Below are 24,160 nucleotides of genomic sequence, written 5' to 3'. Positions count from 1 at the left end.
TATAGCAACAAAAGGTAGGTGTCCTGATACAGACTCCAAGCAGTGAGGGAAAAGCAATGAAATAACTGCACTACTTGTAATCTGTATGAGGTTGCCTTCCTTTTACTGTTTTAAATGCTGCCACTTAACACTAGGTACATACTAGCGTCTGGGCAGCATTCTGGCACTCCACCCCAGATTCTGCTTAAAATCGACGGAAAGAAAAGCCCTGGTGTGATCACTTTTTAAGCGAATAGGGTTTCCATCTTTTGGGTGCCCAAGCTGATGCAAAGGACAGAAACGCGAACAACAGTGTGAAACTCGGCTTTCTCTCTTAAAAGCAGAGGGGAAACCTTTATTCAGTCTTATTAATGGCCCTAAACTGGCCAAAAACACGCAATAGTAAGTTTCGTTGTGCCTCTTGAAGCAAGACTTAATTTTATATGAAATAAAGCTACAATATTTTCTTTATGAGTTCCTGTGTTCCGGCTGCTACCGTATCGAAGCCTTCAACAGATCACTTTTTGAGGGGTCTGGCAACTTTTTATACATTTGCATTGATGGCCCAACCCCTTTAAACATGTTTACGAAATTAGAACAAAATAATCTAGGGTAGAAAACAAAGGCATGTAAACCCTATCAAGAGGGCTCACTTTTACAAATTTACACTGGCATGCAGATTATCTCCCTTTTTTTAGCATTAAATATAGTCACAAAAGAGAGCGCAACATGCTGACCTGGCTCGGAGAAAATACTGTACATTTTACTATTGTCACTAGAATTTTCTCTTGCCACCACACAGAGCACAGAGACTAGAGGTGATGGGCACTGCCCTTGGACAGCTCACTCATCTTCATCAGACACTACTAGGAGAGCAGGGTACACGGCTCAGACACCAATCTCTGTCTTTCTGGGATATCTATATCCCTTTCCTCCTGTCTTTTCCTCCTTTCAGATAAGTCACTGCTGCAAATAAATGATCACGTTCCCCATTTGCTCAGATAAAGGAGTGATTATTTTATCCTACGTTTTGTGACAGAAGATTTTTCATCGGTGGTGGTGAGGAAGTGGGAAGGGGGGTTGGGTTCCACAAGAATGGTCAAACATGAGCTTCACCCAACCGTATACAGACCAACAGTTTCATGTAACCATTTATTGACTGTGTGTTGCCTACAGATGTAGCACAGCCACAAAATAGTATATAAGAAGTAAGAATAGTAAAAATATGATGTTGTCTTCATCTGCATTCCGCAGTCTACAAGACACAAGTTGTCTATGATTTATAATCAGACAGTAAAAAATAAGAAAAGAAAGCAAAAGCTAATGATAATATATTGTTTATTTCATCTTGACTACTTCAGAAGTCTGGTCCATTAGGAAACAGTCCTGCTAAAGTCGGGGGTACTCTGAAGTCTACCACCTGTCTAGGGCCTCATTATATGAGCTACACTCACCGGCCACTTTATTAGGTACACCTGTCCAACTGCTCGTTAACACTTAATTTCTAATCAGCCAATCACATGGCGGCAACTCAGTGCATTTAGGCATGTAGACATGGTCAAGACAATCTCCTGCAGTTCAAACCGAGCATCAGTATGGGGAAGAAAGGTGATTTGAGGGCCTTTGAACGTGGCATGGTTGTTGGTGCCAGAAGGGCTAGTCTGAGTATTTCAGAAACTGCTGATCTACTGGGATTTTCACGCACAACCATCTCTAGGGTTTACAGAGAATGGTCCGAAAAAGAAAAAACATCCAGTGAGCGTCAGTTCTGTGGGCGGAAATGCGTTGTTGATGCCAGAGGTCAGAGGAGAATGGCCAGACTGGTTCGAGCTGATAGAAAGGCAACAGTGACTCAAATAGCCACCCGTTACAACCAAGGTAGCCAGAAGAGCATCTCTGAACGCCGCACAGTACGTCGAACTTTGAGGCAGATGGGCTACAGCAGCAGAAGACCACACCGGGTGCCACTCCTTTCAGCTAAGAACAGGAAACTGAGGCTACAATTTGCACAAGCTCATCGAAATTGGACAATTGAAGATTGGAAAAACGTTGCCTGGTCTGATGAGTCTCGATTTCTGCTGCGACATTCGGATGGTAGGGTCAGAATTTGGCGTCAACAACATGAAAGCATGGATCCATCCTGCCTTGTATCAACGGTTCAGGCTGGTGGTGGTGGTGTCATGGTGTGGGGAATATTTTCTTGGCACTCTTTGGGCCCCTTGGTACCAATTGAGCATCGTTGCAACGCCAAAGCCTACCTGAGTATTGTTGCTGACCATGTCCATCCCTTTATGACCACAATGTACCCAACATCTGATGGCTACTTTCAGCAGGATAATGCAATGCCATGTCATAAAGCTGGAATCATCTCAGACTGGTTTCTTGAACATGACAATGAGTTCACTGTACTCCAATGGCCTCCACAGTCACCAGATCTCAATCCAATAGAGCATCTTTGGGATGTGGTGGAACGGGAGATTCGCATCATGGATGTGCAGCCGACAAATCTGCGGCAACTGTGTGATGCCATCATGTCAATATGGACCAAAATCTCTGAGGAATGCTTCCAGCACCTTGTTGAATCTATGCCACGAAGAATTGAGGCAGTTCTGAAGGCAAAAGGGGGTCCAACCCGTTACTAGCATGGTGTACCTAATAAAGTGGCCGGTGAGTGTATATGAGTTAAGAGGGAATATTCACCAGGAAAACTCCTCTAGACCATGTGATGGTCATTCATTTGGCTTGGTCTGCACTTCATGCTTAGAATGGAGATGCCAACATAAACATATAGTACTTACTTCTCATCAATGTCCAGTACACACAGGAAATTCTTAGAGATGCTCACTGAGCAGACATTTCTTGTATGTCAAGAGGCACTGGCAAGTAGAAAGCAATGATCACGAGAAATGAGTACCAATATTTTAATGTTGGGAATCCCATGCTATGGCCTGTTATATATTCTATATACTACATGTCACCTCCCTGACCGTACATATTGCAGATCATTCCCTGACATCACATATAGCACACTAGCTGGTACCCGCGACTTCGTCTGCGGTGATTGTAGAAGTGGGTATATACAGGCGTGGGTAAGGTTTTCGTACTGTGTATAAGGTATGGGATATGAAATGTAAGTTTGTATCTTGTTTTTGCTCTAATTCAGAGAATACGTGAGACTTTTGTGTTGAAGTTATTTTGTATTTCAGCTGCTATACGGTGTTGTCAGAAACTGTACATAGTGACTTTGGGACAGAAGTATTTGAAGTTAACCCTTTCCCGCCGATGGCATTTTTTGATTTTCGTTTTTGACTCCCCTCCTTCTAAACCCCATAACTTTTTTATTTCTCCGCTCCCAGAGCCATATGAGGTCTTAATTTTTGCAGGACAAATTTTTCTTCATGATGCCACCATTAATTATTCTATATAATGTACTGGGAAGCAGGGAAAAAATTCAAAATGGGGTGGATTTCAAGAAAAAATGCATTTCTGCGACTTTCTTACGGGCTTTGGTTTTACGGCGTTCACTGTGCAACCAAAATGACATGTCCCCTGTATTCTGTGTTTCGTTACGATTCCGGGGATACCAAATTTATATGGTTTTAGTTACATTTTGATCCCTTAAAAACAAATCCAAAACTGTTAAAAAAATTTTTTTTTGAAAAGTCGCCATATTCCGATAGCCGTAACTTTTTTATACGTGCATGTACGGGGATGTATATGGCGTCTTTTTTTGCGGGACTGGGTGTACTTTATAGTTCTACCATCTTCAGGAAATGTTATTGCTTTGATCACTTTTTATTCAAATTTTTATCAGAATCAAAACAGTGAAAAAACGGCGGTTTGGCACTTTTGACCATTTTTCCCGCTATGGCGTTTACCGAACAGGAAAAATATTTGTATAGCTTTGTAGAGCGGGCGATTTTGGACGCGGGGATACCTAACATGTATGTGTTTCACAGTTTTTAACTACTTTTATATGTGTTCTAGGGAAAGGGGGGTGATTTGAATTTTTAATCCATTTTTTTTTTGTTTTTAATATTTTTTTTACTTTTTTTAAACTTTTTTTTTTGCATTTATTAGACCGCCTAGGGGTATTGACATGGGTGGGCGGTGTCGCGGATTGTCAGAGCGGTGGGGGTCGGCAAACATGGCTGCTCCGGAGCGTTAAAGAGAGCCTCCTGGAGTATCGTTAAGGTGAGGGGCAAAGTGGTAAAGTATATGTATATGTGATTGTGTGGGGTTAGGGGCGAGGCTGCAGAGGGCAATATGAATTTTGTGGCTTGCTATGGTCCAAAGTGTGTGATTGCAGAGATGGTGATGTGAGTTTGGGGTTTGTGGGGGTCCTGGGAAAAACGTATGTGCGCTATTGTGACGAAAAGTAACCTATTGCACAATGGGGTGTATTAACTATGTTTGTGGAAAATTTCAGCCAAATCGGTCGAGCGGGTTTTGCGTGATTGACTAACAAACATCCGAACACACAAACCCACAAACATCCAAACTCACAAACTTTCACATTTATAATATTAATAGGATGATCTCCCTGACCCCAACACATAGAACATAATCTTTGAGACATTATATCAGACCTGGGCAATGTCCGGCCCGCGGGCCAAATCCGGCCCTCTGACTGCTTCTATCCAGCCCGCATAGCTAGTGGAAGGTTTTTCAAGGACCTGTGTTGATGTCATCACAGCCCATCATAAGGATAGGCTATGACTCGTTAGTGGGCGGAGCCACACGGGACTATGTGCTTGCTGCAAGCTGCCGTCAATGGAGGCTGCTGGATGATAAAGAGAGAATAGACAGCATGTGTGAGCAAGAGGGGGGAACTAGGGGCAGATGTAGGGGGGCAGTTAAACTTAATGCACATGTAGGGGAGACATTAAACTAGGGGGCAGATGGAGGGCGACATTAAACTGGGGCAGCTGGAGGAGGATATTAAACCGTGGAGGTAGCTGGAGGGGGATATGTCTGCCTCTAGTTGCCCCCAGTTTAATGTCCCCCTCCAGCTGCCCCAGTTTAATGTCCCCTCTAGTTTCTGCTGGTTTATACTGGGGCACCAGGAGAGGGACTTAATACTGTGGGACATTTGGAGGGAAACATTATAATGTGGGGATGTATAATGTTAGGGTGACTGTAGGAGGATTTTACTTTGTGGGGCACATGGAAAAATGATTGAGAATGGGCGGATTCAGCGGAGAAGTGGGTGGAGCAAAATTTGTCACGGCGTGCATGGCCCTCTAGAACTGTTACAATTTCTCATGTGGCCCCATGGGAAAATTAATTTCCCACCCCTGCATTATATCCAGCAGATCACCTTCCTGACCACACATTCAGAATATCACCTGAGCCTACATACAGCCCATCACCTCCTTGACTACACACGTAGCTCCTCATCTCCTTGACTCCACATATAGCACATCAACTTCTAAATGTACATGCAGCAGATCACCTGCTTGACCCAACATACAGCACATCCTTCCTCCTTCCTGGTACTATATCAACTCCTTCACTACACAAACATCGGAACACCTCCTTGACTCCATATACAGTTCTTCAACCCCTTGACTCCACATATCCATCACCACCTCCTTGACTCCATATACAATTCTATAACCCTTGACTTCACATATCCCTCACCACCCCCTTGACTCCACATATTCCTCACCAACTTCTTGACTCCATATACAGTTCTACACCCCTTTGACTCCACATATTCCTCACCACCTCCTTGACTCCATATATAGTTCTATAACCCCTTGACTCCACATATTCCTCACCACCTCCTTGACTCCACATCCGATACATCACCTCCTTGACATTACATAGCACATCTGCTCCTAGACTCGACTTACAGCACATCACCTCCCTGATTTTACATACAGGACACGAACTTCCAGAAAATAGCACTTACCACTAGAACTGCAGACATCAGAGCATTTATTGTTGCCTTTGCTGTGTCCAGTTTCTCTTAATGTTCAGTGTAACATATAGTAAGTGTGACAAATCCTCCACTCTCTAATATATGATCATAGATCCTCTGCTTTAGAGGCCCCGGTGCTGACAGAACATTCAGAGGCTTCCATGACACTGAATGAGGAAACAGATTTTTACCCCATGCTGAATGCAGCTCTTATAAATTCATGAGATTTCCATCTAAATTCTCAGAGACTTTAAAGTACCATTTCTCTGCGGACCTTTTGTTTCAGGAGAAGACAGCAGGGGCGCAGCACATACATACACATGTAGTATAGTGTGTCGCCTGTGGGTAAGCAGGCAATGAGACCAGATCTCTAGCTAACAAGAATGGAAGCTGGATGAAAGGATTTTCACTGGAGCAAAAATATTATATTAAACTTGCAACATGCTGATGTGTGTGCCGGCCTGTGCATGGGCCGAGCTGTCCGCTACGGCTGCCAGTGGGTCTCACAATAAATATATAACTGGATCAGCTCACAGAATAGCTCCCCAATTCAGTATTATCAGAAATAATACTGACTGTATAGAATTCAGCCCAAAGAAACCATAGATAATAATATATATAAAACATTCACAAGGCCAACTGCTGAGTTTCAGACCTTTCTCCAGTAAGTTGTATGTCTACAGTATATTCCAAAGATTCCAGAAACAGCTGGTTTTGCTGCTACCAAATTTAGGGCCAGAAATCTCAACATACCGACATACCATTCACATTGGATTTTGTTCATGCTGTTTCGAATCGGTCTGAATAAAACAACAAGGCAAATTTCACGAGGTTCGCCCAACACGTTCTCGCACTGTAAAAGGGACATAGTTTAAAGGGAGTGTGACATAAATAATCACACTAATTGTAATCAAGGTAAAATGACCAATTAATCACGGTTTTGATTTAGGCCATAATCACTCAGCCCTACCCCATAGATAATAATTAGATTAAATTATATGTGACTTGATGTACACAACACTTATCACTATGAAGCCCTAGCCTTAACCAATAGAAGATTTGCAAAGTGTTTACCCCCTGTGCTTTGATGCATCTTCAACCAGACCCATCATTCTAGCTGTAGAACAAGATTGACAATTAAGTGCTTCACGACTATAGCACACATCACTTGCATCATCTGTCTACCACTCATCACACATTTGATAAATGTTCCCTGGTGTTTAAATAAATTTATTCTTCATTGCACCCAAGTCTCTGGTGAGTCTGTTACTCTCCTAGCATACAATACCAGAAGAAAGATCACCTCCACAGAATCTTTCTGAATTCTGGGCATGCCTTACGTTGTCCTCCTCAGTATGCATGGGCCAAGAGAAAAAATTTCCGACCACTTTTACAAGTGCTGACTGTGCGCACAAGAGTAAAATTTTCATGAATTGCAGGAGAAGATTTGCTAAACCTCAAAATTAACATCATGTCTTTTAAGAGCGTGTTACAGATTGAACCTTGAACCCATCTGGAGGCTCTGAGGGCCTCATTAAACTCATCCCCACACCGGCTCCCACAGAGCACTCCGCACTATTAGTTCAGGTGTGCTGCACTATACAGAGCAGAGAACTGTGGGCAAGATCAATTAAATAAAGTGTTTTAATCTCACATTTACCCCCTTCCATGGCGGACACACACAGGGTGAATGTACCCTGCAGAGGCTCACACTGAAGGAAAGATCTACAACGAAACATAAAAGTCTTAACTACCAAGGTGGAGGAATGACACCCAGTGCAGTGCTCCAGCAATCCATCCTTCAGGTTTCTAAAAATAAAGTCCAATCACTGTGTAATAAAAACTTCTGCAACTTTTTGTTTCACTTCTTCACAACTCCAAGATCTCGGTTTATTGTCAATGAATTGGTACAATTCCTGAAACAGGCTCTCTCCATGAGTGTGCATACATGCAGAGCTGTCAATCACTATGTGGCTGGAGGGAACAGAACTCTGTGGCTTTCTATATAAGAGTCCCATGCACATGATGCATATTTTTCATCTGTGTGCTATCCATTATTACTTACACGTAATAACAGGGTGTAGGACCAAGCTATAAAACATTGAACAGGTCCTATTCCTGTCAGTTTAAGTGGCTCTGTCTCATCTATTCTATTGATGGGTACGTGGAAATTGCACACCAGTGCTATCTGTAAAAATATTAGTTTTTGTTTTGTTGTATTAGTATTTTTGTTGCTAACACAATCTACTGTTTTGCAGCCTGCACTAATCTGAATTTTTTTAAAAATAGGCTGGCACAGGACTGGACTGTGCTAGGAGGCCCCTGGGAAGGGTAAGTATGATTTTTTAACCCTATTTAACCCTTTTCCTACCACTCAGGTATTTATACGTCCAGCCACAGTGGCATCTCCTTAAAAATTAGTTTTTTTTTCTCCATTCCATAACTCAAAAAATTTGTCTTGGCTATCAGAGGAATAAAATTTCTCTAAAACTCTGGGAGTGAAAGGATTAAAATTGGGGTGTAACTACTGAGGTAGCAGCGGTAGCGGCTGCCAGAGGGCCTAGGACAGTAGGGGGCTCAGAAGCAGATGCTACTAGAGATGAGCGAACAGTGTTCTATCGAACACATGTTCGATCGGATATCAGGGTGTTCGCCATGTTCGAATCGAATCGAACACCACGTGGTAAAGTGCGCCAAAATTCGATTCCCCTCCCACCTTCCCTGGCGCCTTTTTTGCACCAATAACAGCGCAGGGGAGGTGGGACAGGAACTACGACACTGGGGGCATTGAAAAAAATTGGAAAAAGTCATTGGCTGCCGAAATCAGGTGACCTCCATTTTAGACGAATAGTGGATTTCAAATCCGGGTCATATGAGAATGTGAACTTTGTGACTATGAGACAGGGATAGCTGTACAGGCAGGGATAGCTAGGGATAACCTTTATTTAGGGGGGAATGTTATTAAAAATAACTTTTTGGGGCTCTATCGGGTGTGTAATTGTGATTTTTGTGAGATAAACTTTTTCCCATAGGGATGCATTGGCCAGCGCTGATTGGCCGAATTCCGTACTCTGGCCAATCAGTGCTGGCCAATGCATTCTATTAGCTTGATGAAGCAGAGTGTGCACAAGGGTTCAAGCGCACCCTCGGCTCTGATGTAGCAGAGCCGAGGCTGCACAAGGGTTCAAGCGCACCCTCGGCTCTGATGTAGGAGAGCCGAGGGTGCACTTGAACCCTTGTGCACCCTCAGCTCTGCTACATCAGAGCCGAGGGTGCGCTTGAACCCTTGTGCACACTCTGCTTCATCAAGCTAATAGAATGCATTGGCCAGCGCTGATTGGCCAATGTATTCTATTAGCCTGATGAAGTAGAGCTGAATGTGTGTGCTAAGCACACACATTCAGCTCTACTTCATCGGGCTAATAGAATGCATTGGCCAGCGCTGATTGGCCAGAGTACGGAACTCGACCAATCAGCGCTGGCTCTGCTGGAGGAGGCGGAGTCTAAGATCGCTCCACACCAGTCTCCATTCAGGTCCGACCTTAGACTCCGCCTCCTCCGGCAGAGCCAGCGCTGATTGGCCGAAGGCTGGCCAATGCATTCCTATGCGAATGCAGAGACTTAGCAGTGCTGAGTCAGTTTTGCTCAACTACACATCTGATGCACACTCGGCACTGCTACATCAGATGTAGCAATCTGATGTAGCAGAGCCGAGGGTGCACTAGAACCCCTGTGCAAACTCAGTTCACGCTAATAGAATGCATTGGCCAGCGCTGATTGGCCAATGCATTCTATTAGCCCGATGAAGTAGAGCTGAATGTGTGTGCTAAGCACACACATTCAGCACTGCTTCATCACGCCAATACAATGCATTAGCCAGTGCTGATTGGCCAGAGTACGGAATTCGGCCAATCAGCGCTGGCTCTGCTGGAGGAGGCGGAGTCTAAGGTCGGACCTGAATGGAGACTGGTGTGGAGCGATCTTAGACTCCGCCTCCTCCAGCAGAGCCAGCGCTGATTGGTCGAGTTCCGTACTCTGGCCAATCAGCGCTGGCCAATGCATTCTATTAGCCCGATGAAGTAGAGCTGAATGTGTGTGCTTAGCACACACATTCAGCTCTACTTCATCAGGCTAATAGAATACATTGGCCAATCAGCGCTGGCCAATGCATTCTATTAGCTTGATGAAGCAGAGTGTGCACAAGGGTTCAAGCGCACCCTCGGCTCTGATGTAGCAGAGCCGAGGCTGCACAAGGGTTCAAGTGCACCCTCGGCTCTCCTACATCAGAGCCGAGGGTGCGCTTGAACCCTTGTGCAGCCTCGGCTCTGCTACATCAGAGCCGAGGGTGCGCTTGAACCCTTGTGCACACTCTGCTTCATCAAGCTAATAGAATGCATTGGCCAGCGCTGATTGGCCAATGTATTCTATTAGCCTGATGAAGTAGAGCTGAATGTGTGTGCTAAGCACACACATTCAGCTCTACTTCATCGGGCTAATAGAATGCATTGGCCAGCACTGATTGGCCAGAGTACGGAATTCGGCCAATCAGCGCTGGCCAATGCATTCTATTAGCCCGATGAAGTAGAGCTGAATGTGTGTGCTAAGCACACACATTCAGCACTGCTTCATCACGCCAATACAATGCATTAGCCAGTGCTGATTGGCCAGAGTACGGAATTCGGCCAATCATCGCTGGCTCTGCTGGAGGAGGCGGAGTCTAAGATCGCTCCACACCAGTCTCCATTCAGGTCCGACCTTAGACTCCGCCTCCTCCAGCAGAGCCAGCGCTGATTGGCCGAATTCCGTACTCTGGCCAATCAGCACTGGCTAATGCATTGTATTGGCTTGATGAAGCAGTGCTGAATGTGTGTGCTTAGCACACACATTCAGCTCTACTTCATCGGGCTAATAGAATGCATTGGCCAGCGCTGATTGGCCGAATTCCGTACTCTGGCCAATCAGCACTGGCTAATGCATTGTATTGGCTTGATGAAGCAGTGCTGAATGTGTGTGCTTAGCACACACATTCAGCTCTACTTCATCGGGCTAATAGAATGCATTGGCCAGCGCTGATTGGCCGAATTCCGTACTCTGGCCAATCAGCACTGGCTAATGCATTGTATTGGCTTGATGAAGCAGTGCTGAATGTGTGTGCTTAGCACACACATTCAGCTCTACTTCATCGGGCTAATAGAATGCATTGGCCAATCAGCGCTGGCCAATGCATTCTATTAGCGTGAACTGAGTTTGCACAGGGGTTCTAGTGCACCCTCGGCTCTGCTACATCAGATTGCTACATCTGATGTAGCAGTGCCGAGTGTGCATCAGATGTGTAGTTGAGCAAAACTGACTCAGCACTGCTAAGTCTGCATTCGCATAGGAATGCATTGGCCAGCCTTCGGCCAATCAGCGCTGGCTCTGCCGGAGGAGGCGGAGTCTAAGGTCGGACCTGAATGGAGACTGGTGTGGAGCGATCTTAGACTCCGCCTCCTCCAGCAGAGCCAGCGCTGATTGGCCGAATTCCGTACTCTGGCCAATCAGCACTGGCTAATGCATTGTATTGGCTTGATGAAGCAGTGCTGAATGTGTGTGCTTAGCACACACATTCAGCTCTACTTCATCGGGCTAATAGAATGCATTGGCCAGCGCTGATTGGCCGAATTCCGTACTCTGGCCAATCAGCACTGGCTAATGCATTGTATTGGCTTGATGAAGCAGTGCTGAATGTGTGTGCTTAGCACACACATTCAGCTCTACTTCATCGGGCTAATAGAATGCATTGGCCAATCAGCGCTGGCCAATGCATTCTATTAGCGTGAACTGAGTTTGCACAGGGGTTCTAGTGCACCCTCGGCTCTGCTACATCAGATTGCTACATCTGATGTAGCAGTGCCGAGTGTGCATCAGATGTGTAGTTGAGCAAAACTGACTCAGCACTGCTAAGTCTGCATTCGCATAGGAATGCATTGGCCAGCCTTCGGCCAATCAGCGCTGGCTCTGCCGGAGGAGGCGGAGTCTAAGGTCGGACCTGAATGGAGACTGGTGTGGAGCTATCTTAGACTCCGCCTCCTCCAGCAGAGCCAGCGCTGATTGGCCAGAGTACGGAACTCGACCAATCAGCACTGGCCAATGCATTTCTATGGGGAAAAGTTAGCTTGCGAAAATCGCAAACTGACAGGGATTTCCATGAAATAAAGTGACTTTTATGCCCCCAGACATGCTTCCCCTGCTGTCCCAGTGTCATTCCAGGGTGTTGGTATCATTTCCTGGGGTGTCATAGTGGACTTGGTGACCCTCCAGACACGAATTTGGGTTTCCCCCTTAACGAGTTTATGTTCCCCATAGACTATAATGGGGTTCGAAACCCATTCGAACACTCGAACAGTGAGCGGCTGTTCGAATCGAATTTCGAACCTCGAACATTTTAGTGTTCGCTCATCTCTAGATGCTACTACTGCAGAATTTTTTTTTATAGGACATTACCTGCTGATCCACTGGCGCTTGCCCTTCTACGGCGGCAGCATTGAGCAGGTGCCGGGATCGGTTAGTAAGAGTGTGGACCCGCGAACCACACAAACACCGCTATCATTATACTCAGTCGTCTTTTTAGTCGGGAAGGGGGGCCATGTCAAATGTTCGCCTTGGAGCCCCGCTATTCCTAGTTATGTCACTGGTTAAGATATCAAATTTTTGCTGGGACGGTACTCACATATATCTGAAGTGAAGGAGCTGCGTCTTACCACTATCTGTGGCTTCTATGGAGGTGCAAGATCTTGCCTCCGGACCGGAGAGGAAATCAGCTGATGAAGATGAATGAAAAGAGATGATCTGCGGACACTCCTCGAGCCTTAAAACATTCGTAGCTTTATTCCATATAAGTTAAAAAATAGTATACACAAGGTGTCCAAAGGAAAATACACACAGTGCGTTAAAAGAAGACGCTTACGCGTTTCGGGGTTGCCCCCTTAATCATAGCATGTTCACTTTACAAAATCTTCGGACTTATAAATATAGTACACAGGTGTGATGCTTAATTGCCCTGTCACATGACAAAGTGTGATATATCGGAGTACAATAAAGTTATAATATTCAAACCATAGAGCTTTTACAGAGTGTTTATATTAAACTGCAACGCAAGTTTGTCTGATAATAAATAAAACCTCGTTATGACCACAAAAAGAGTGTCATAATAGGCTCTATTTTATTTTCTACTTATTTATAAAAGATTTATTTATTTCTATTTTTATATATTCAGATTTTAGACACTGTAGTCAATCATTTTATTTACAACTACAGTAGTCTTAATAGAATTAAAAAATTATTTAAATTTGAGTTACTTAGTAACATTCTTACAGTGTGTTATAACCATATTAGTCTACACAATCCAACGTCAAACTAGTGATGTGTCACCATATAAAGTAACAACATTCAAAAAATAGGACATCGTTCAGACCGGAGTGTAATCTGCCGCGATAGTTTTGAAAATCTGGAATACAAATCGCGGCTAGATTACCTTTGATAGCCTCAGATTTTAAAATGGAGTTATATCAAGTCGCCCAATTTAGTGAATCTTACAGTTACCACAATAAACCGACGGTAAGGACCCCCGATCGCAGAGTATATAGTTATGTAAGTCAAATTTACACTCCGGGGAGGGAGGAGGAGCATTCGTTTTTCTTAAGGGGTCACGTGTTCTTTATTCACCAATGAGCAATCGAGGGTTGGGTCACAGCCTGTTTACGCCCATCACATTCCCGCTATAGCTCCCCTCTGGCCAAACGAATGCATAAAGAATCGTATTATACATTGAAATTGTTTTTGAGGGAGGAAGGAGGAACATTCGTCTCTCCTTTGGGATCACGTGTTCATTATCCACCAATGAGAATGCAAGATTGGGTCACAGCTTTTCTCCGCTCATCACACTCCCCCTAGAGCTCTATTCTAACTGAGCGAATACACACAAGATCATAACATGTTCCATTAGTGGTAAGTATACAGAAGAAAAATATATATATTTTAAAATGAAGAGACACAAGAGGATTAGTGACACTTTAGGCAATTTGTTGGCACCTAGTTGCCTACCCTCTATAAATAACGTTGATCAAACTAATTTGGAGAACAGGGGTTTTTTCAAATGTAGATCTATGAATTGTAAAGTCTGTAAATATAGTCAAAATACTACAATTATAACTAGTTTTGCAGCAAAGTTTAGATGCATAATTAAAAAACATATTACATGTGAGAGTCAAAACGTTATCTACTGCATAAAATGCACCACATGTAAAGTGGATTATATAGGTTGCACTACCAGAAGCCTCAAAACGCGCATCACTGAACATCTCAGAGATAGCGGTAAAAGCATAAATGAAGGAATGTCGGGAGCTTCCCGACATTTCGCAACAATCCACAGTGGCAATACACAGTCTTTTAAATTTTATGGTATGGAAATAGTTAATTTATCTATTAGAGGGGGTAATATCAAAACCACTCTATTAAAAAGGGAGGCTTGGTATATTCTCAATTTCAATAGCAGAGTACCTATGGGAATGAACATTAGAACCGATATATCGTATATTTATTAAATCTTATATATTGCATAGTAACATCCTTTAGCATTACTATTCTGTCTATATAATACTGCTCCGTAGTATATCTATATATATCTAACTGTATGGATTTTTATACCATTGTCACATATTTGTGATTGGTATATCATCTTGGCCTTTTTTCCACAGTTACAAATAATCGTTTCCTAAACTCTGTTATATTGAGAATAGTAGTGTCACTAATCCTCTTGTGTCTCTTCATTTTAAAATATATATATTTTTCTTCTGTATACTTACCACTAATGGAACATGTTATGATCTTGTGTGTATTCGCTCAGTTAGAATAGAGCTCTAGGGGGAGTGTGATGAGCGGAGAAAAGCTGTGACCCAATCTTGCATTCTCATTGGTGGATAATGAACACGTGATCCCAAAGGAGAGACGAATGTTCCTCCTTCCTCCCTCAAAAACAATTTCAATGTATAATACGATTCTTTATGCATTCGTTTGGCCAGAGGGGAGCTATAGCGGGAATGTGATGGGCGTAAACAGGCTGTGACCCAACCCTCGATTGCTCATTGGTGAATAAAGAACACGTGACCCCTTAAGAAAAACGAATGCTCCTCCTCCCTCCCCGGAGTGTAAATTTGACTTACATAACTATATACTCTGCGATCGGGGGTCCTTACCGTCGGTTTATTGTGGTAACTGTAAGATTCACTAAATTGGGCGACTTGATATAACTCCATTTTAAAATCTGAGGCTATCAAAGGTAATCTAGCCGCGATTTGTATTCCAGATTTTCAAAACTATCGCGGCAGATTACACTCCGGTCTGAACGATGTCCTATTTTTTGAATGTTGTTACTTTATATGGTGACACATCACTAGTTTGACGTTGAATTGTGTAGACTAATATGGTTATAACACACTGTAAGAATGTTACTAAGTAACTCAAATTTAAATAATTTTTTAATTCTATTAAGACTACTGTAGTTGTAAATAAAATGATTGACTACAGTGTCTAAAATCTGAATATATAAAAATAGAAATAAATCTTTTATAAATAAGTAGAAAATAAAATAGAGCCTATTATGACACTCTTTTTGTGGTCATAACGAGGTTTTATTTATTATCAGACAAACTTGCGTTGCAGTTTAATATAAACACTCTGTAAAAGCTCTATGGTTTGAATATTATAACTTTATTGTACTCCGATATATCACACTTTGTCATGTGACAGGGCAATTAAGCATCACACCTGTGTACTATATTTATAAGTCCGAAGATTTTGTAAAGTGAACATGCTATGATTAAGGGGGCAACCCCGAAACGCGTAAGCGTCTTCTTTTAACGCACTGTGTGTATTTTCCTTTGGACACCTTGTGTATACTATTTTTTAACTTATATGGAATAAAGCTACGAATGTTTTAAGGCTCGAGGAGTGTCCGCAGATCATCTCTTTTCATTCATCTTCATCAACTCACATATATCACCTGTGATGTTTTGTGGTCCTTTCCTTAGGCCACTGATTGGCCTCAGTGAAAACACGCAGGATTCTTGCCAAAGCATGACCCCTAAGCAGCAGGACCAGACAAAGTGGGAGACATTGGAGCACCAAGAACAGGTGAATAAGAGAGTTTTTTGTTTCTTTTTTCTGGCCTCCTTGCAAAACAACGGGTTATCCTGGACAACCCTTTTAATAGTTCAGCCGTTTTTGAGCATGGTGATACCTAAAGTATTTTTTTTTTTTTTTTTTACATGTGATCTAGGGAAAGGGGTGTGATTTGAAGTTTTATATTTTGTGGGGGGGTTTTTTGAATACTTTAAAAACATTTGAAAATTTTTTTTAATTTTTTTTTCAGACTCCCTAGGGACCTTGAACTCTATGGCGTCTGATAGCTCCACTAATGTATTACAGTGTATAGTAAAATCCATTGAATTCTATTACACACTGCCTGTGGCCAGCTTATAATAGAATTATAGTAATGACAAGCCTGGGAGCCTTCAATACACTCCCGGCTGTCACGGCAACTGATCACCTCCCTCTGATGACGTTCTGGAGTGCGGCAATTATTAAAAATGGCAGCACCCATGATGCCGCAGTTGCATTTTGCCTAGCCATCTAAAGAGCTGTAATCAATGAGGGTGATCCTGAGCCCTCTCCATACAGTTCTTTATGCCCAATGACATACATACATATCATTTTGTGTGAAGCAGTTAATGGATCTTTTGTGCTTATACAATAAATAGTGTAAAAAAGTCTGCTAACTTGAAAAAATATGTTTTTTAAGCATTTTTTTTTTGTTGCTGATCCAATAAATGGTCTTGCAGCTTGTACTAATCGAAAAAAAAAAACTCAGTGAACAGTGAAACACAGCCTGCTTATCTGAAAAAAAAACTCTGTAAAAGGTGTTGTTGTTTTTTGTTACATAACATACATGCAAACTGCCGCCATTTTAACAGCAAAAAAAAGCTGACTGAAACAGTTCTAGCTTAGTAGTCACTGACCACCCTTTTAGTGCTTTGCTATTTTTCATGACACAGTTTTTGTAAAATATAAACAAACAAATATAGTGTCAGAATTGTTGGCAATCACTTTTAGAATGAAGCAGTGTGCAGTAAAATGACTATAAAAAAGGGCTGGGGAGAGGCAAAAGGAGAGGGAGGAGGAAACACTTGTGCAAGTACTAACAATAAGAATGTGGGTGGTCACAGCAACACTACTTCTGGTTTTGGGGGCACCACCAGTAGCAGACTTGTTGAGTATGAAGTGGAAGTTTTTGCTTACTTAGCTTGCTCATCTCTGTCACAGGAGGATATTACATGCAAGAGTGATGTGATCTTGAGTCAGGATTCTGTGTGTTTTTTTCTCCTCCATAAAATGTAACATACCGCAGGGCTTTTTAGATCATTAACCCTGTCTCTTTTATCTTTTTTACTGACACAGATCCAAGTAGTGATGTAGCACCTGCTAAAAAATTAGTCATCCTCCTCTTTTTGATGAGTTACATGAGAACAGACAGCATTGTTTGCAAGTAGAGGAGGAAGACATGACTGTTGGTGGTGGAGGTAGTAGTGGCAGGGGGTGTAGTAGTTCTGGTCTTGTCACTAGGGGGTTGTCTGGAGGTGGAAATTATGGTGTGCAGGAATCCCATGGCCCTGATGTGTCATAAAAAAACAGAGAAGTCTATGACATTACCGAAGATGAAGATTCTTATATGGATAGGACCTGTCAACCGGGTCAGAATGACAAAGTGACAATAGATGAAGAGGGTGGTGACATTGCTGATAGTAACTATTTCATCCAATATCCAAAAAGCCCACCTGGGTCAGAAGTAGGAGAGACTCACAGGGTGGCGATGGTAGTAGCGGCAGACATGTTTCTGCTGCTGCTGGTGTTGTCAGCATAAACTAATCACAGTCATCTCCCATGTGAGAATTTTTTTTCCGACATCACCAATCTCTAAATCCATAGTGTAAGATCGGCAAGCAGAAACTTAGCTGTGCAGAAACAATTGTAAGAATGATAGCTTTACATACTCACATGAAAAGGCATCACCATCTGACTTGACAGTGGCACTGGCAGGAGAAGTGAGCAAGACTCTTCTATTCGCCTCTGTGATATTGCTTGTAGGCAGGCTACATCTACACCTAGTAGCTGGTCATTGTTGTTATAACTTGCACCTGGCCAAGTTTCTGGTGGTGCAGTCACTGCCATACCACTTAGTGGATTCCAGTGTGCTTTGCAAATTGATGGCATGCACTCAACCTTGATAGAGAATAACTAACCACTATTATTTCTCTACCTTTATATCGCAATCTGTCAGAGAATGTGGGCCTTTCCCTGGATATGTCAGTCAAGGGAAATGTGCGCACCACTGTTGACACTTGGAGCAACAATTATTGAGAAGGACAGTACATGGCTTTCACAGAACACTAGGCCAAAGTTTTCAGTGGATGCGGCCACAGTCTGGAAACACAAGAAGGCCAGGTGCTAGTTTCATCCAGATTGTGCGGGACCACCTTCAATATCATGCAGGGTACATCAACCTCCTCTGGATTTTCCCACATCATCACCATCTTCACCATGGCAAGGCATTGCTTCCACTCCTCCGCACCCCTCATTTCAGGGCTGTAAGGTGAAGAACTGCCATGTGGTTTTACAATTAATGATACTGGATCAGAGGAATCAGTGTTGACAGCGACAATGGCACCAATATTGTTGCTGTTCTGTAGTTCGGTAGAATAACACATTGTCCCTCTATGAAGAATGTGTGGTTCACTGCTTTATTAAGCTGTAGATTAGCTTAAAAGAGGTGCTACTCATGACAACAAAAATCTCTGCACATTTCAACTATTCTTATGTTGCAAAAAATGCCCTGATCTATTTGCAGCAACCAAACAGTCTGCCTTTCCACCGTCTAATCTGCGACATTCTAACTTGGTGGAAGTTGGTGCAGCCTTGCAGTGCTGGAGTCCTGGGTTCAAATCCCACCAGGAACAACATCTGCATGGAGTTTGTATGTTCTCCTTGTGTTTGCGTGGACTTCCTCCCATTCTACAAAGACATATTGATAGGAAGAAAAAAAAAGTACATTGTGATCCCTATAAATAAAAAAAAAACATGCTGGAGTGTCTCAGAGAGCAATTGAAGTTGATTAAAGGTTACTGCATGCAGCTGACCACAGGGACAATGTGTTATTTCAAGATTCGTTTGAAGGCTCATGAGGGTTTGTCGGCTACTCAAGCCCTTTGAAGAGGCCAACACATTTTTCAGCAGGGGCAACTGCTGCATACACTTCTTATTCAATGTCATTGCCTTGAGTTGATGGAGGAGGATGAGGATTTGGGTCAGGGTCATTATTGTGGAGGAACTGGGACTCCTAGACTGGTAGAGGAGGAAGAGGAAGACTCTCTTTTGGATGCAGAGGGGGCCCTTGATATATCACACACACAGCCAGGGGAGGAGGCTGTCTCTTACTCCTTTTAAGATTATGATGATGACCACGCTAGCCAAGAACACCAGTCATGGTAGATCCCTGGAAACCACACTGGTAAAGTGGCAGGCTGTATGCTCCTCAGTTTACATAGTGAAAGGTGTATTATTAGCATCTAGCTGGGGATGAGTGCTGGATGGCTCTTGGATCCTCGCTATAAAGCTAAAATGAGGGAATTCTTCCCTGCCTCCCAAAGGGAAGAAAAACTGGAATATTATAATGATAGACTGTATACCCAGCTTACCACAGCATTTACAGAGACCACTGATACACGTTCAATTGCATGTGTATCCAGGTGGCCTCTGTCCACTCCCAATCCACCTCACTCAGCCACAGCTCCCCCACCTCCGCTAGTGCCACAACTACAAGTGTAAAGAGTAAAAGCAGAAGTGTTAGCAGCTAGTACAGTATCTGGAACATGATGAACCATAAATGTTTCACCTTGCTGCGCCAACCGAAGCCACAACAGGCAACTGACACCCATCAGCTGCACCAGTGAGTATAATAGTACTTAGAGCACACATATATTTCAGAATGTGACACCATGGAATTCTGGAACAATAGGTTAGCGCAGTGGAAGGAGCTAGCCCAGTATGCCATGGGAATTTAAACTTGCCCTGCCTCAAATGTAATGGTTGAGCGCGTGTTCAGTGTTGTCGATGGTGTTGTAACACATAGAAGGCCAAAACTGTCCACCACTAGCACTGAAAAAAATTACTTTTATCAAAATGAATCAGGCATGGATCCATAAGGATTTTCACACACCTCTGGGTTAAGCCTCTGAATAGTGGTGCTATTATCTCCCTTTATCATGTTCCATTTACTGTACTGCTGATGCTGCCTTCCATTCCTAAACAGCTAACGCCACTGTCACCACTCAGCCAGACATGTCTTGCGGCCTGGTCCATTATATTATTCCATGCTGTACTGCCACTCATAATGCCACACTACCACCATTGTCACTACTCAGATAGACAAGTCCTACAGCCTTGTTCATTATATCATTCCATGCTGTACTGCCACTCATGGTGCCACACTACCACCATTGTCACTACTCAGATAGACAAGTCCTACAGCCTTGTTCATTATATCATTCCATGCTGTATTAGCACTCATGTTACTACAGCTACCACCACCATCATCACTCAGCTTGACATGTCCTGCGGCCTTGTCCATTATATCATTCCATGCCACACTAGCACTCATGTTGCTACACTATTATCACTGTCACCACTCAGATAGACATGTCCTGCGGCCTGGCCCATCACATTCCACTATACCACCCTGTTGTAGCCACAGTGTTGGCATCAAAATAACCAAAACCATTTTGATTTCACATCTGCTCCTATAAAGGGATAGTTCTTGGTGGCTTTTCAACTATGCTCACAACCACAGATTTATCTCCTAAATAACAACAAGCCTGTAGCATTTACATGTAAACAAAATGGTCAATTCTTCTACAAGATTTGGCAACCGAAGTGCCATGTGTATGTAAAAACCACCAGCAAGCACCCTTTCTCCCCCCTAAAAGGTAATTCTGGAGCACTTTAAATGTTAAAATGTGTAAAAGTTAATGTCAGAGCAGTATATGGTTAAACTAGGATTTTGCATCCACTGCTTACCATCTGTTTTTCCATAGACATACATGTCACATTCACGTTGACATAACTTCAGCTGTGTTTGCCTTAGAGAGCTAGAAATTGGATAGATAGGAACACAATTAACAATAAAATGACAATACAAACTGCATCAGATATCATCTGTTACACATCTAACAATCCATAGGACCTGTAAATGTACTTAGTGCCGTATAGAGTATTCCAAAGGATGCAGCACCAGTAAAACTGCCATGAGAAAGGCTGCTGTGGGGGTCACTGAGTGGATACCATTAGCAGAGGCACTGAGCCATCACTTATTAATAGGAACACTCCCCCTCCAGTCATAATGAATGCGCTAACTGTGGCCTAATTCAATATCAGCTGGGTTGTTCCCCCTCCCCTGTCCATAAGTGCAGGAATCTGCAGCCTGATCTATGAAATTAATTTTACATGCTGACAATTTAGCACGCCTCTGACCAGATAAGCATAATTCATTAAACGTCTCTCTGAGTGTTATGATCATGGCGACGGCACATGCTCTTACTCTGCAGCCAAAATCAAGGAGATGGGTGCACCCTACACAGAACAGACAGTGCTAGGGATATATATACAGGTACATTGGTGAGGTCCAAGATCTCTGACCCCACTGATCTCCATTCAGAAGAAAAGGTAAAGTTACTGGACCATTTACATCAATAACAGTGCTTCAAGTATAAAAATCTCAAAGATTTTCTCTCTCTATGGGGTCCTTAAATAAATACAGAAATAAAGATCAGTAGAATACAAAGAAAAGTTCCCACATGAGAGAACGAAGCCCCTCCCTCATTCCCAGGCGTGATAAAGAAGCGCAGAGTAAAGATTGAACTTTGTGCGGAGACTGATAAATCAATAACTTTGTGTAAGGTTTCTCCTCTCTAAATTACATCTAAAATCCCTGAGTTTCCAAAGCCTCAGGCAGAGAGAGAGGGAGCAGAGGGGAACACCACATGGAAAATTGTGGTTTTTGTGTGGCGCTTACTTTGACATTATATTTGCCGCATACTTCCTGCTGCATCTAGACATCAGTCGTCAGTGTTGACTTTCCAGCACAACCCCTTCTTGATCATCACCGCCATTACTGGGCACTGGAGGCCGCAGATAAGGACAAGTGATTTCCCAGCAAGGAGAAGCAGAAACAGCAGGAACCAAATGTGCAACTTATGTATTCAAGATCAGGTCTGGAAAATCCACCAGTCCATGAACTGCTGAGGACGTGCGCATCCGGGAGACTGCAGCTTTCAAACCTTCCTCAGCAGCGGAGATGTCAATCAAAGCTCTGCTCACTGAACTTGTGCCCCCCGGTGATTTGCATGAGCGCCATGTAGAGCAATGTGGGGTGACTGACAGCAACGTAACCGAAGACATGTTACAGAACGAGTCACCATCCATGGAGCAGCCAAATATGAGAGGATGAGGCTGCAGAGCATTGCACCAAACCACAAAGAACAATTCAGCTCTGTAGACTCCTTTCAATACATCAAAGCCCCTAATGTTATATAAAGCAAATTCATCTAGAACTGCACCCTGAGTTCCCTAAATCTGGAGCTACACACAAGCATTTTGTGGCATATCTAGCTAATAACCATTAGATCATTGTCTGACATATACTTTAGGCAAAATTCATATCATGTTTGCAGGTTTCACATGGCATATGTCAGGAAAATTCCTATCACATAAGTCAAATATACACAGACCTTCATAGTGTTATTTTGATTTCCATCAAATAATTGGGAGTTTCCCTAACCTGACACGGCCACTACACAGTGAACACAGCTGTGTACTTATGGCTCAAGTCACTATGCTACACTAGCTTCATGTTGCCAGCAATCTGCTGGGTTTCGAACCCTTACCCTTTAGATGTTGATGAGCTATTCTAAGTATATGAGTATGTGCCTATCCAATAACATCCAAACAACCATCTTGTAATACAACTTTATCCCTGCATACAGCACTTTGGCAGTAAACCGATCCAAAGAGATTCACGGTTAAATTTTCCACTACTTGGAGTAGTGGTTTAAGGCATCTCCTCTCAGTTGGCCCATCAAAGAGCAAGAAGTAAACTAAGACCAGGCAATCAGAAGATCTACCACATTTATCACAGAGGCTCATGATGTGATCAATTTGGTGGCTCTTGCTAGACATGTTACACACTTTATTATTCCTCATGTTATTTCTTGGTTGACTTACTTTACCTAATATTGTGTGCCAAGTCCAGAGGGACTTTAAGCCTAACATTCTCCTGATTTCTGTAGGATCCAACAGTTAGACCTCCAGCCATGTGACACTCATCCTCCATCTTGTGGGCAGACGATAAATGTCTGTAATGGGACAACCCCATTAGCGAAGGATGACATGCCTTTTAGACCCCTGAAGAAATGGAGAGGGTTAAAACAGAATTGGGCTAATACTTGGCATGCTGCTGTTTTTACTGATAAACATGATATTAGCTATGATCTTCTGAATACTGTGGTATCATACTAGGTTGGGCTTTAGTTTTCTGAAGAAATAGAGGATCTCTGCTTCTACCTTACTACATCAGTAACACAGAGGTTAATGAACATCTACCACAGCAAAAAATCTGTTTTCATACAGAAAAGAAGTAATCATGTTTAGGTCACAGACTGCACTTATTCAAAGGACTCAGCTTCAACAAAAACAATGTTTTCACATGATGATTTAGGCTTTTTATTTTGCACAGAAACCAAACATATTCATTGGCGCAGAAGAAAAAAAAAAAGGAGGAGAATGTGTCAGTCAGGCCCCACTTACTGGCGTCAGCCACCTTGTAATGAAAGACTGTGCTAGGCAATGACTACAAGACTACAAGTTGTATGAAAAATCTGATGTGATGTGCTGGACCTTCCAGTCATTGTGAGATTCAGTCTCGTAACACTTGTACCAAACAGCAGATTTCCATCAATAGAAGTCCAGATCACACATCAAGACATGAGCCAGATCATCAGTGTCATCTAGAACAACCTTCATAGACCAACCCCGAAAGACATGTTGTTTTTAAAAACTACAATTTTAGTGACCAGGATAATACATTGTTCTCTACTCAAGACCTGTCAGAAA

General features: G+C 42.9%; 1 protein-coding gene and 1 long non-coding RNA gene across 4 annotated transcripts in view; both read right to left on the bottom strand.

The window, feature by feature from the left end:
- The window catches only part of NTM (neurotrimin), a 593,292-nt gene that overhangs the window by 504,112 nt on the left and 65,020 nt on the right, over positions 1 to 24,160 (bottom strand). The gene's annotated exons all lie outside the window — the stretch shown is intronic.
- Positions 5,487 to 5,947, bottom strand: LOC142209555 (uncharacterized). Its single transcript, XR_012716946.1, has 3 exons — positions 5,766 to 5,947; positions 5,626 to 5,653; positions 5,487 to 5,570 (listed from the first exon to the last, which is right to left on the bottom strand). It is a non-coding gene; the product is annotated as an uncharacterized LOC142209555 (long non-coding RNA).

The sequence above is a fragment of the Leptodactylus fuscus genome, chromosome 6 (assembly GCF_031893055.1).
Source record: "Leptodactylus fuscus isolate aLepFus1 chromosome 6, aLepFus1.hap2, whole genome shotgun sequence".
Taxonomy (NCBI): domain Eukaryota; kingdom Metazoa; phylum Chordata; class Amphibia; order Anura; family Leptodactylidae; genus Leptodactylus; species Leptodactylus fuscus.
The sequence above is the reverse complement of the archived record's forward strand: the minus strand, read 5'-3'. Positions and strand labels throughout refer to the sequence as shown.